This window comes from Mercurialis annua, linkage group LG8 (assembly GCF_937616625.2).
Source record: "Mercurialis annua linkage group LG8, ddMerAnnu1.2, whole genome shotgun sequence".
Taxonomy (NCBI): domain Eukaryota; kingdom Viridiplantae; phylum Streptophyta; class Magnoliopsida; order Malpighiales; family Euphorbiaceae; genus Mercurialis; species Mercurialis annua.
The window spans coordinates 25,348,487-25,362,005 of record NC_065577.1 but is presented as its reverse complement, the minus strand read 5'-3'; positions in this window follow the sequence as shown (position 1 = coordinate 25,362,005).

The following is a 13,519-nucleotide window of genomic DNA, read 5'->3' as shown; positions in this document are numbered from 1 at the left end:
ACACGGATGGAATATGGAGAGTGTGTCACACTCTCCGTTAAATGATAAACTTCCGTTAGATGATGACCTGTCAATATAAAAAAAATAGAAAAAATAATTTGGCTAAAATTTAAGAATCAATTTGCACTTTTTTCCATTAATCTTCTTCTTCCTCCATTTCACTCCATTGCCGGAGTAAAAACTCCATTGCCGGAGTTAAAAAAAAATCAGCTAGCCACCACTGAAAAGTGGTGGCATTCTTCTCCTCCATTAATGGAGGAGACGAGCTTCGTTTCCTCCATTAATGGAGGAGACGAGCTTCGTTTCCTCCATTAATGGAGGAGACGAAGCTGTTCGTCTCCTCCATTAATGGAGGAAACGAGATCTCGTTTCCTCCATTAATGGAGGAGACGAACTCGTTTCTTCCATTAATGGAGGAGACGAAGCTGATCGTCTACTCCATTAATGGAGGAAACGGAAACGGCTCGTCTCCTCCATAATGGAGGAGACATACAGCAGGTCTCTTCCATTAATGGAGGAGAGACATGCTGGTTTCTCCTCCATTAATGGAGGAGACAAACCAGGTCTCCTCCATTAATGGAGGAGAAACCAGAAGGTCTCTCCTCCATTAATGGAGGAGAAGAACGGCCACCACTTTTTCAGTGATGGCCGGCGGTCGAGAATTATGGTGGTGGTCGGAGTGTGAGTGGGCGGCGGTAATTAAAATTTTAAAAGCAATTTTTATTTTTAAATTAAAATTAAGTTCCGATTTAAATTCAAATTTAATTCTTTTTATGTGGGGGCGGTTGGAGCGGGAAGGATAAAAACGGCATCGAGATTAAAATTACGGACTAAAAAATATTAATTATTTGTAAATATAAAAATTGGATTTGATTTTGTTTGTAAATTAAGTCAAAGGGTTTAATTGTAGTATATATCAAATATAAGAATTTTAATGTATTTTTTTTACTTTATTTTAAAATTAAAATGTTATATATTTTTTTTCCACACTCTCAATAACGGAGAGTGTGGCACACTCTCCAAATTCCATCCATAAAAGGGTGCAATAACAATAAAATCGAAGTTTAAGGGACTTGTAAACGTTAAATTGAAGTAGAAGGATCTATTGAAAAAAAAGTGAAGAGTAGAGGGATCTGAGGATGGGTTTGGCCTATTTTTTATGGTACAATGTTTTAATTTTTTTCAAGTTGAATTTGTGCCCTACCTCAGTTTGGGGCTGGCTTCGTCACTAATACAAACATATATTAACCTTATAAACAGAAGCATCGTATCAACATTTGTACATACACACTAGAAAACCGATATAAATACATGGGCTTATAATTTCCATATCCTATACGTACTAGCCCGACACATAGGTCCATATTTGGATCATATCTCGAGCTACAAATATCCAAATCATGTCATTAAACATCTCATGGAAAGACAAGAGATAAATCTACAATTTTCTTAAAAGAAACCGAGTCCAAATTTAAACTCAAACCGGCTCATAATTCTCCTTCAGAGTAGTACCTGTGCGAACCAAGGATTGAATCGCTCAAAGGCAATGAAATGATGACATACAGCCACTCGGCCGGCCCGTAGCTGGCCCAAAAATTCCGGTCTGGCCTAGACTTGGAGAAGTTGAGTTTTTGTCAATTTTGGAAGGTTCTGGAAGTCTTGGTGAGCACTCTTAGTCATTATACACTCAATTACACCTCTTAGATAACACACAAAGCACTTGCCCTTCACTCAAGGTTGTTATAGAAAGGAACCAAACTTAATCCTCCACTCAAACTCATTGTGAAAGGGAGACAACTTGGGCTTCACTCAAGCTCTTTATGGGAAATAAATGGCTTAAACTTGAGCATCACTCCACCTCATTATGTAAGGAAAGCAACTTGGGCACCACTCAAACTCTTTATGGCAATTAAATTGCTAAAACTGGAGCATCACTCCACCTAATTATGGAAGGAAAAAACACTTGGCTAGGGGGTCACTCATATTTCCGCTATAAATAGCCTTCTTTTGAGATGAGGGGACTTTTCACAAATTCTTGAATTCACAAAATTCTCTCAACCATTTTCTTTGTTCTCTTCTTTTCTTTCATGTTCTTGAGGTACAACAAGTCTATTATTATTTTAATATGACAATGGATTGCTAAACCTCAAACTAGGAATTGAAATGTAGCCTTGTTTCGAAGAAATTCTTGATTATTTTGTATTACATCTTATTAATGTTTTAAACAAGGTTTTTCTTTAAATCTGTTTTGATTATCAGGCTAATAATCACCCATGGCCCCTGACTTTAAGGGTACCTTACGACAAACCCCCTGATCTGAAAAAACGATCAGTAAACCCCCTGATCTTTGTGATGGCGCAGTCTTTTTTAGTCAACTAACATTAAAAAAAAAAATCTGACGACGCCACGTATCAGTTGACAAGTCATCAAAAGACAAAAAAAAAATTAAAACACCCTAAATTACACACAACCCAAACCAGCCCCAAAAAAGTCGAACCAAACTAAATTCCAACCACCCAAATTTAACCAAACCATCTATCAACCTCTAACCACCACCGGGCCGGCCACCACCTCCGGCCCGGTCACCATCTATGACCGTCTTCTTAGGTGAGTATCTCACTTGAGAAGACGGTCTTGTCTTCTCAGATCATCATCTGAGAAGACCCGCGTCTTCTCATATGGACATGAGAAGACACGTTCGTCTTCCCAGATGGATCTGAGAAGACGAACGTCGACCGGAATTAGGCGGGTGGGCGGGTGTTGGGTGGGGTGGCGGTTAGGATTCAAATGGCTGGTTTAGGTTCAAATGGCTGGTTTGGGTTGTGGGTAATTTAGGGTGTTTTGGGTATTTTGATTTTTTTTGTCTTTTGATGACCTGTCAACTGACACGTGGCGTCGTCAGATTTTTTTTTAATGTTAGTTGACCAAAAAATACGGCGCCAGGGGTATTTTCGTCCAAAAGGGGTTTAGTGAGCGCCGTCACAAAGATCAGGAGGTTTACTGATCCTTTTTTTAGATCAGGGGGTTTATCGTAAGGTAAACCTAAAGTCAGGGGCCATGGGTGATTATTAGCCTGATTATCATGAATAGTAAGATGGATCACCTTGATGATGTTTTTATCCTAGAATTCATATGAAGTACTTAGCGGTGAAGCATGAATTTGGACTTAGAGATCTAATTTAAACACAATTTACTTCAGAATAGAGATATGTCGAGGAATTTCGATGGCGCTAATTTTTTTAACAAAAGGATTTAATTAATTAACATGGTAATTGAAAAGTATCCAGAGTTAATTAAACACGAGGGAACAAACATAAAATTTTGAGATGTAATATTAGATATGATTGAATTTTCCCTCAACTATGGTGAAATCTGAAATCCTATTTATTACAAATACTTGATATTTTATCACAAATTTTCTTTTACTTTTCATTAATTAATTAGTTGTTTTCAACCCCAAATTAAATAAACAGAACCGTTACTTAAACAAAAATTAAATCAAATAATATTTTAAACAGTTCGTACTTATGGATTCAACCTTGGATACTCCGAGTATTACTTGCTATAATTTATTTTGTATACTGACAGAATTGACCGATCAGTCACGACTTTCTGCTACATTATATGGATTAGATTATTTTTTAGGAGTACATGCTACATGTCTCACATGCAAGTTAAATTTGAATCATATGCGCCTTTTACTTGTTTTTCGCTTTTAGACGTGTTTAGATTACTAGTACTATATCCATTGAACTTCATGATTGTTGAGATAAGATAATCGGATACATCACGCAAATAGTTAAAGAGTTAGATAAGCCAAGTACAAGAAATTTGGTAGTATTCATCGAATCTGGTCTTGTGGTCTGGTGCACGATAATCTCACCCATAAGCGAGTGAGGTAATCTAGTTGGTAGAAAAGGCATTATCTAGCCAAGCTAGGTGGCGACTCTATTATTGTCAAAGCCTAACCATATCCAAAATCAGCCATAGGCCTGGGTGAATGGCTCTCGAACTCCGCTCCACTCACACCTTACTAACTGAAAGGAAATTGATTGGAAAAGTAGTGAGGAAAAACTCAGTGAATAGATATATCAAGCATAAAACATTATTCCTTTCAGTTTAAAATATAAAACTTTGAATATCATTACCATTAAACTTTCATAAACCTTTAAATGATATTCACAAGAATCATCAAAATATATGGATAAAATATTCAATAGGAATAAAACATTTCATTTTTAAAACACATTGAAAAAAATAATATCAAAAACCAAAAATATGTTGTGATATCCATTTCAGTAATAATCCACCAAACCTTAGGTATGTTACAAGGAACATAACATTGATTTACGCCCTAGCCAAACGTTTTTAGGCACACTTTATGGCTAAACATTCCACGTCATTAGCAAGGCTCAGCCCTTCTCTCTTTACCGGCCATCAATCAAGTGTCTTGTGTCAAAATACGCATGTGCATATAACAATCTCAGCACATAATCAGGTGCATATCACAAACTCAGAACCTCTTACATATATCATTACAGATTAGTCATATCACAAACATAAATCACAATTCATTTGAGCACAAACTAAACCACAATTTGGCAATAAAACCAATCTCAAGACATTTGCCAAATCAAACACTTTCACAAGCCATCTACCAAAACAAATGAATATCGAACTTACCAAAAGGCATAAATCATTTCATAGACATTCAACAAGTATATCAAGAGCCTAAAAGCTTTTCCATAATCAAACATTCATAATGATTCAAATAAAACATTTCTTTCAATACAACAACATTTTATAAAATGGTATTTGAAAAGTTTAATGCGACATTTTATCGAATACCTTATGTGCATTATAAAAAAAGTCATATAAAACCATTTCAAAAGTATTTAAATATTAACATATCAAATAAAAAAATTATAGGTTAATTTCATTTGCAAGTGCTTGCATATCTACTTATCAAAATGCGTCCGAAACACACACTAATGATTCACCGTTTTGCATAATTCGCACCGACACATTTCTTTCCTTTAACAAAATAATGGTCTGAACAAAACAAATACTTTAGAGACTGAAATAGAGAAGATTAAACTTGTAAAATTGTATCTAACATCCCTATGTTTTTATGCCAAGCAACATAAATCAATTTGGAGTTATAAAACTCAAAATATCCATCTCGCATTAAGCTGCAAATTCTGGATTCAAAAACAGAATATTATGTCACTTAGGTAATCCTCAAATACACAAGCTATTGAAGATAACATTACTTACCAATTGATTATGTATTCCTTCCTAGACCTTAAGAACTCTAAGGATAGAAGCTTTGGAGTTATGCATATCTCATATTCTCTCACACACATTATGAATTTACCGAAATAGAATAGGCTTTTGACATTAACCTTTTAGAAACTCTTAAGGGTAATCTTTCCATTTATATTCTCTATATACACATCAAACATAAATTCCTTTAATTAAATAATCACAATATCTTTTAATCCTCAAGGCATTTGTTTCGTTTAATTAAACTGATTCAAGTTAACTAACTATAATGTTCTTTTCAATCTAATTCTAATATATAAAATATATTATTCCTTATTTTTAGTTATTTGTAATAATAATTAGACATGATATGCAATGTATAATGAGTTCTAAATACGATTATGGTACGGTTATGACAAAATCCAAACACTACTAAAATATCCGGTGTTAGCGACGGATTTTCCCAACGGACAGAAAATCTGTCGCTAAATACAGAATAACGACGGAAATTGGCGACGGATAGACTTATGTTGCCAATTTCCTAGGAAATTGAGGCAGGAAGTGGCTAAGCTCACTCCCACCTCTTTACCGACGGTATTTACCGACGGATATGGTTTTCTGTTAGTAAATTTACTAACGGAAAATCATATCTGTCGGCAATATACCATCTTAAAAAACGCTGCGTTAAGCAGCTGAGTTTACCGACGGATTTTCATAAATTCGCCGGTAAACCTAGTTAAATGAAACGGCACATTTAAGGGCTAAATTTACCGATAGATTTTTCTGTCGGTAAATTTAGTCCTAAAACGAGTTTCAGATCTTTCTTCCCCATTTCTGTAGATTCAAAGAAAAACGCAAAAACTGCCATTCTGCCATTCTTCCCCATTTCTGTCTTTCTTCCCCTCCCCCCCTCTGCCGTTCTTCCCCATCTCCGCTGCCGCCGTTTGCAAGCTCCTCCTCCTCGTCTCAGCCGTCCTCCTCGTTGTCACAACCGTTCTCCGCCGCCGCCGCCAGTGTCCAACAGTTCCGGTAAGTGTTTTTTTAGTAATATACTTAATTAGTAAATATATTAAATTAGTTTAAGATTTGTTATATTAATTTAGGGTTAGATTATATTAAATTAGGTGTTTATATAGATTTTTTAAGATAAAATTAGGTGTTTATATAGATTTTATAAGATAAAATTATGTGTTTGTAATACCCCGTAAAATTAAAGGATTAAATTATTTCACGTAAGGAATAACTTATAGGACCGGGAGAACGTAAATTAAATTTAAGGATAAATTTAATTTATAATATCTCCGGAAATATAAAATAGTTATAGAAGTTAAAATATAAAATTTGGATATTTATATTTTAACTAACGGGAATTAAGAAATACTTATAAATTAAAATAGAATAATTTATAAGTCCCGTGTGAATATTTTTGGAGTCAATATTTACGAAATATTTTTAGAAAGTTACCCCTAAAATTTTATAGAATTTGGAGATAGCAATTTTATTAAGTGGGTCTAATTTAACCCTAATAAATCTTTAATGAATTATTAAAGATTTTATATAAGTCCCGTGATAATAAAAATTACGTTTTTATTCTAATTACGAATTATGGAATTCGTGGTTAAAATTTCATAAAATTTGGAGTTCGTTGTCCGTTTTAGTTACGGACGAATATTTAAAAATTTGGGTTAAACTATTGCGTGAATACCTAGGGGCTAGTTTGGAATTTAACCAAACTATATATATAAACATTTCATTTGAAATGTTCATAAGCTGCAGAAAATCAAAAACTTAGGTTTTTGAATACAGAGAAACGGCGACGACGCACGCGACAGTAGGTTCGCCGATTTCGATCCGATTTCTCGTTTCTAACTCAAATTTCTTCGGTAATCCATTATTAATCTAAGTTATAACCGTTATTTTGAATTTGGATATATAGAAAATGGATTATATTCGAATATATAACGGTTACCGTATCGAATCGAACGTATACGTAATGATTTTACGTTCCGATAGCGGAAATGGATAGATTGGTGTTTGTATTGGTGTTTAGGATCAAAAAGTGGCGTTTTAGCATGTCGGAAAGTCCGGGAAATCGAGTTTCCCAGGGCTGTGCATGACTAGTGCACGAACGTGCACCATCCATGGGGCACGACCGTGTATCAAGTGCACGATCGTGCACTAGCCTGGGTGCACGAACGTGCACCAGGCAGCACGACCGTGCACAGGGTTGCACGATCGCGCTGCCATGACTCGAAGGGGGGAGTGTTTTGGGGCTTTTCGCCCTAACTTTCGACGCAAGTAATTGTCGAACTATGGATGATTTAAATGGACTTTAAACCTTAAACCTGGACGTTCAAAGGATTAAAAGAACTTGGACAATTAAGGGAGTTCGATTAATAAAAACATAGAGATGTTTTAATTAGGTCCTCTATTAATCAAAAGTGATTAATAGTTAGAGGACTATGAGTTGATATCGAAAATGAGTATAGACTAGATATGTTATATGTTTAGTAATGTCAATAGAGAGTCTACTCTTTAGAGTTAGAATTCTTGTTTCAATTGTGTTTAACAATTATTTTCTAACTAGATCCGACGAGCAAGCAAGCTACCGGACCAGGAGAGTAGAGGGTGAACGAGAACTGTTTTGTGGATAACGGTTTTATGAGTTCGCATATTTACTTTTGAGTATTAATGCCAAAACATTTATAATTAAAAATGTGTTTGAAATTGCATTGCATAGAGTCGATTTGAAACCAATATATAGATCCACTCGAACCTGATATCTATTGGGCAACAATAGAACTGTGTGATCACCGGTATTAATAAAACATTGCATTGCATACTAGTTGGGTTCTTTGGCCAGATGCTTGCAAAGCGGCCTAGACCTAACAGGTTATCCTGGGGAGCCAGTAATTCAATTTACGGCCCAGCAAACCTTACACAGAGATAAGATGATTGTGATAACATGAGTTCACATTTCATCCTGTGTTAAACAAGAAAGCATGAACTGTGATATTAATCACAGTTATCCAAATGGGGTTTCTCTTAGGGTTTCATTTGGATCGGTTATTTGGCTGCACAAAGTGCGTTTACATGCGATTTCTGCGTTTATTAATATGCCTTAGTAACTATGTGAATTCACTCATATTTGACCCCCGTTGATTTCCCTTTTCACAGGTAAATGATATTTTGACGTGACAAGACTTCCAATTCTTTCTCTGGAAGTTGTAACTAAATAAAGGTCACTCTAGAGCTGCAGAGTAGTTCTAGCTCCGAATAGTAGTTCAATTGTAAATGCTTAAACTCTGATATGAAACTACTGTCAGTATCATTTTGGGACAAAAGCATGTTTTTATAAAAAGGGCTTTTGCCAGTTGTTTATAAGAAACCTAGTTTTGATAAAAGCTTTGTGAATAATTATTTGGCATGCTTAAACCGGTTATCTAATATGATTACTGGTTTTCACCGCTGGCATTGTTTTCGGACAGGGTTGTGTCAAGATGTGTGCAGTGTACACGTATTACCCTAAGTCCAGTAATGCAATTGTATGGTTTTGATTACACGTTTATCTGAAGGTTTTCAAATACTTGCGAAAAGAGATTGAGACCCTTTATGTTTTCAAAACGCGAAAAGTTTTTACTGTTTTTTCCTAGGCTTGCAACGGGTTTCGGAACAGCCATTCTCATTCCCTAGCGCCGGTCTCGACACGAGTTTCTAGGCGGAAATCGGGTCGTGACAATATTGGTATCAGAGCAATGTTGTAGAACTGGAATGTCTACAGTAACATTGCCGATACTCGAATAGTAGAGTCTAAGGAACTACTGCAGCAATAGGATTTGAGTCATGTCCTTGATATATCATCATTTAATTGTGAAATATTCAGCTTTTCCTTAGGTTGTGAATTTAGAATGTGTCTGATATGAGTTATATATTGTGATACGCATGAGCACGTGAGGTGTGACCATTGAGATGGTTATATGCGTTCATGTTGGATTTGTATTTGTTGTTCTTCGTTTGATTGCAGTGTGGTTTGATTTGGTTAGGATGGCTGACCAAAGACAAACTCGTGGTCGAGCTACGATGATACGAGATGCACCTGAAGAGGCTCATGATGAGTCGTCTGTGCATATAGGGCAACATGAACCGGCCAACGTAGCAGGTCGAGGCCGTGGGCGTGGTAGACCTAGAGGTAGAGCTAGAGGTCAAGTTGTGGAGGAACAGGAACCAGTTCAGGCTCCTGGGATGCCACAACAACCTAACGCGCCAGGCTTTGACTTTAATCAGTTCTTAGCTGGAGTTGCAGCTATGCAAGCTAACCAAGTGGAGAATCAGGCTATGCATAGGGAGCAACTATTACAACAACAACAATGCGTTGGTGCAAATGTCGATAGAGACAGTGTTTTGGCTTATATGCGGCTCAAACCAACAGAATTTGATGGTTCAGGCGATGCATTAGATTTTCTTGAGGAAGTTGAGCGTAATGCTAGACGTTTGCAGGCTGACGAGAGACAGTCAATCTTGTTAGTTGAAATGTCAATGAAAGGACCCCCAAAGGATTGGTTTCGACGTATAATTCAACCTACGATGAATCAAATGACCTGGGTAGAGTTTGTTAATCGGTACAGAGAATTTTATCTGCCATTTTCTGTGACCGAGAGTTATCGAGATCAATTGTTAAATTTGAGAAGAGGAAATAGGTCAGTGCAAGAATATGTGACGGAGTTCACTAGGTTGGGAAGATTTGCACCTGATTTGATGGCTGATCCAGCAAGGGCGAATGCGAGTTTTATCAAGGGTTTAGGACCCTAAGTTTCTGATGTGAACCGAGATTTGATCCAGCTGATAGACAGTGCACGTCAGATGGAGACTTCGTTGGTACAGTTTGGCAGAATTGTAAATTCTACTGCACCAGTGTCGACAAGGAGTGATCAAGTTGGTACGACAGCCAATACACAAATGTGGTTTAATCCAAGTGGTTTTACTGGACCGCGACGTAAAATTTTTAAAGGGAAGAGTAATAAGCATTTCAATACCCCTGGGGCTAGTTCAAGTGGACGTAGCTCAGGAAGTTCTGGAGTTTTAACTCCATATTGCCAGAATTGTCGGAGGAGACACTATGGAGTGTGTCATCTTGCTCTAGGAGCGTGCTTTGTTTGTGGCCAACCAGGCCATTATGCAAGACAGTGTCCGATGTCAGGAGCACAAGGGTCTGCTGCCAATGTTGCTCAACCTTTTCAGCAGCAGCGGAGACCAATGTTTCCGGCGGCATCTGGGCAAGGTCAAACTGGTAGTACATTTACTAGTCAGAGAGGAAGAGGTTTTGGTAATAATCGAGGGGGAGGAAGAAATGGTGGAGGAAGAGGTACTGGTCAAAACTCTCAGGCGGAGGGGAGTCAAGCCAGGGTGTTTGCACTAAACCCACAAGAGGCTCAAGCCTCTAATGCAGTTGTGCAAGGTATTTTTACTATAGCTTCTATGGATACTTTAGTATTATTTAATCCGGGTGCAACACATTCATTTGTTTCACCGAGTTTTGCGATTAAGATGGGAAAGCAACCCGCTTACTTGCAGAATCCATTATCAGTAGCCACGCCAATGGGTGAAAGTATGGATGCGGACATAGTTTATTTGTCTTGTCCTGTGAATGTTCAAGGACGAGAGTTGCTTGCCGATCTAATTTTGCTAGAAGTACTAGCATTTGATGTTATATTAGGTATGGATTGGTTAGCTCGACATTATACGAGTGTGGATTGTCGGGAGAAGTTAATGACATTCAATACCCCTGGAATTCAGATGGTTTCAATTCAAAGTGAAAAATTGAAATCCACAGCTAGCATAATCTCAGCTATGAAAGCTCAACGAATGATGAGAAAAGGATGTCAAGCATTCTTAGCTATTGTGTTAGATACAGAGAAAGCTCAAGGAACTGTACAGAATGTACCGGTGGTAATGGAGTATCCAGATGTTTTTCCAGACGAATTACCAGGATTACCACCAGATAGGGAGATAGAGTTTTGTATTGAGCTAGCTCCTGGTACCAAACCGATATCAATACCTCCTTATCGAATGGCGCCAGCAGAGTTAAAGGAACTAAAAGATCAACTAGAGGAACTACTTAATTGTGGTTTTATCAGACCGAGTGTTTCACCATGGGGAGCACCTGTTTTATTTGTTAAAAAGAAGGACGGATCGTTTCGGCTCTGTATAGACTACAGACAGCTGAACAAAGTTACAATCAAGAACAAGTACCCATTGCCAAGGATTGATGATTTGTTCGATCAACTGCAAGGAGCAAGGTACTTTTCTAAGATTGACTTGCGATCAGGATATCATCAGTTAAAGATTCGAGAGAATGATGTTTCGAAAACTGCTTTTAGGACTCGGTATGGTCACTACGAGTTCCTAGTTATGTCATTTGGATTGACGAACGCACCGGCGGCTTTCATGGATTTGATGAATATGATATTCAAACCATTCTTGGATCAGTTTGTAATTGTTTTCATTGATGATATTTTGATTTACTCGCGTACGGAGGAGGAGCATGCACATCATTTGCGCATAGTTCTTCAGATATTGAGGGAGCATCAATTGTACGCCAAGTTTTCAAAGTGTGAATTTTGGTTAGAAGAAGTGGCATTTTTGGGACATGTTGTGTCTCAAAGTGGAATCAAAGTAGATCCAAAGAAGATTGAAGCGGTTGTGGAATGGAAACGACCAACTTCGGTGACTGAAATTCGTAGTTTCCTTGGTTTTGCAGGATACTACAGAAGATTTGTGCAAGATTTCTCAAAAATCTCAGCACCATTGACGAAGTTAACTCAGAAGAATGCAAAGTATGAATGGACAGAGAAATGCGATGACAGTTTTCAGAAACTGAAGGAGTGTCTAACGACAGCTCCAGTACTAGCATTACCAGAAGGTATTGAAGGATTCACTGTTTACTTTGATGCTTCAAGGGTTGGTTTAGGATGTGTTTTAATGCAACATGGATGAGTAATAGCTTACGCTTCTCGCCAACTGAAAAAGCATGAAGTGAACTATCCTACTCATGACCTGGAATTAGCAGCAGTGATTTTTGCATTGAAAATCTGGAGACATTACTTATACGGTGCAACGTGCGAGATATTCACGGATCATAAAAGTTTGAGGTATATCTTTGATCAACGTGAATTGAATCTCAGACAGAGGAGGTGGCTAGAGTTGCTTAAGGATTATGATTGCACTATACAGTATCATCCGGGTAAAGCCAATGTGGTGGCTGATGCGTTAAGTAGGAAGTCTGCAGGAAGTTTAGCACACGTTACAACAGAGTGGCGAAGGCCATTGATCAAGGAGATTTATATGATGTTCAGTCAGAACATTAGATTTGAAGTTTCTTATCTTGGAAGCTTGATAGCCCAACTAAGTTTGCGACCAACTCTAATCGACAGGATTAGGAACTACAAGGTGAAGATCCTCAACTAAAGCATGTAATGGATGAGGTAGAGAAAGGAAAGTGTCAATACTTTAGTGTTGTTAACGGAACACTGAAGTATGGTACCAGATTGTGTGTACCAGATGTTGAGAGTCTAAGGCAAAAGATCATGGAGGAGATCCATGGATCAACTTATAGTATTCATCCGGGTTCTACCAAGATGTATAAAGATATTAAGGAGATGTACTGGTGGAACGGAATGAAGCGAGATATTGCGGAATTTGTAGCAAGATGTCCAGTGTGTTAGCAAGTTAAGCTTGAACACCAAAGGCCATATGGATTTTTACAACCCCTACCCATTCCAGAGTGGAAGTGAGAGAGGATTACAATGGACTTTGTGGTTGGATTGCCTAAGACGCAAAAAGGTTTTGATTCTATATGGGTTATAGTGGATCGTCTGACGAAGTCGGCCCACTTTATACCTATTAAGATATCATATACTGCGGCGAAATTGGCACAAGTATATATTGACAAGATAATCAGTTTACATGGAATTCCTGTGTCAATAGTTTCAGATAGAGGTTCGGTATTTACCTCTAGATTTTGGGGAAGTTTGCAAGAAGCGATGGGAACGCGGCTAGATTTTAGTATCGCATTTCATCCGCAAACTGATGGACAGTCTGAAAGGACTATTCGGACTTTGGAAGATATGCTTCGACTGTGTGTACTGGATTTTGGAGGTAGATGGGACGTGTATTTGCCATTAGTAGAGTTCTCATACAATAACAGCTATCATTCCAGTATCGAAATGGCTCCATATGAGGCACTATACGGTCGTAA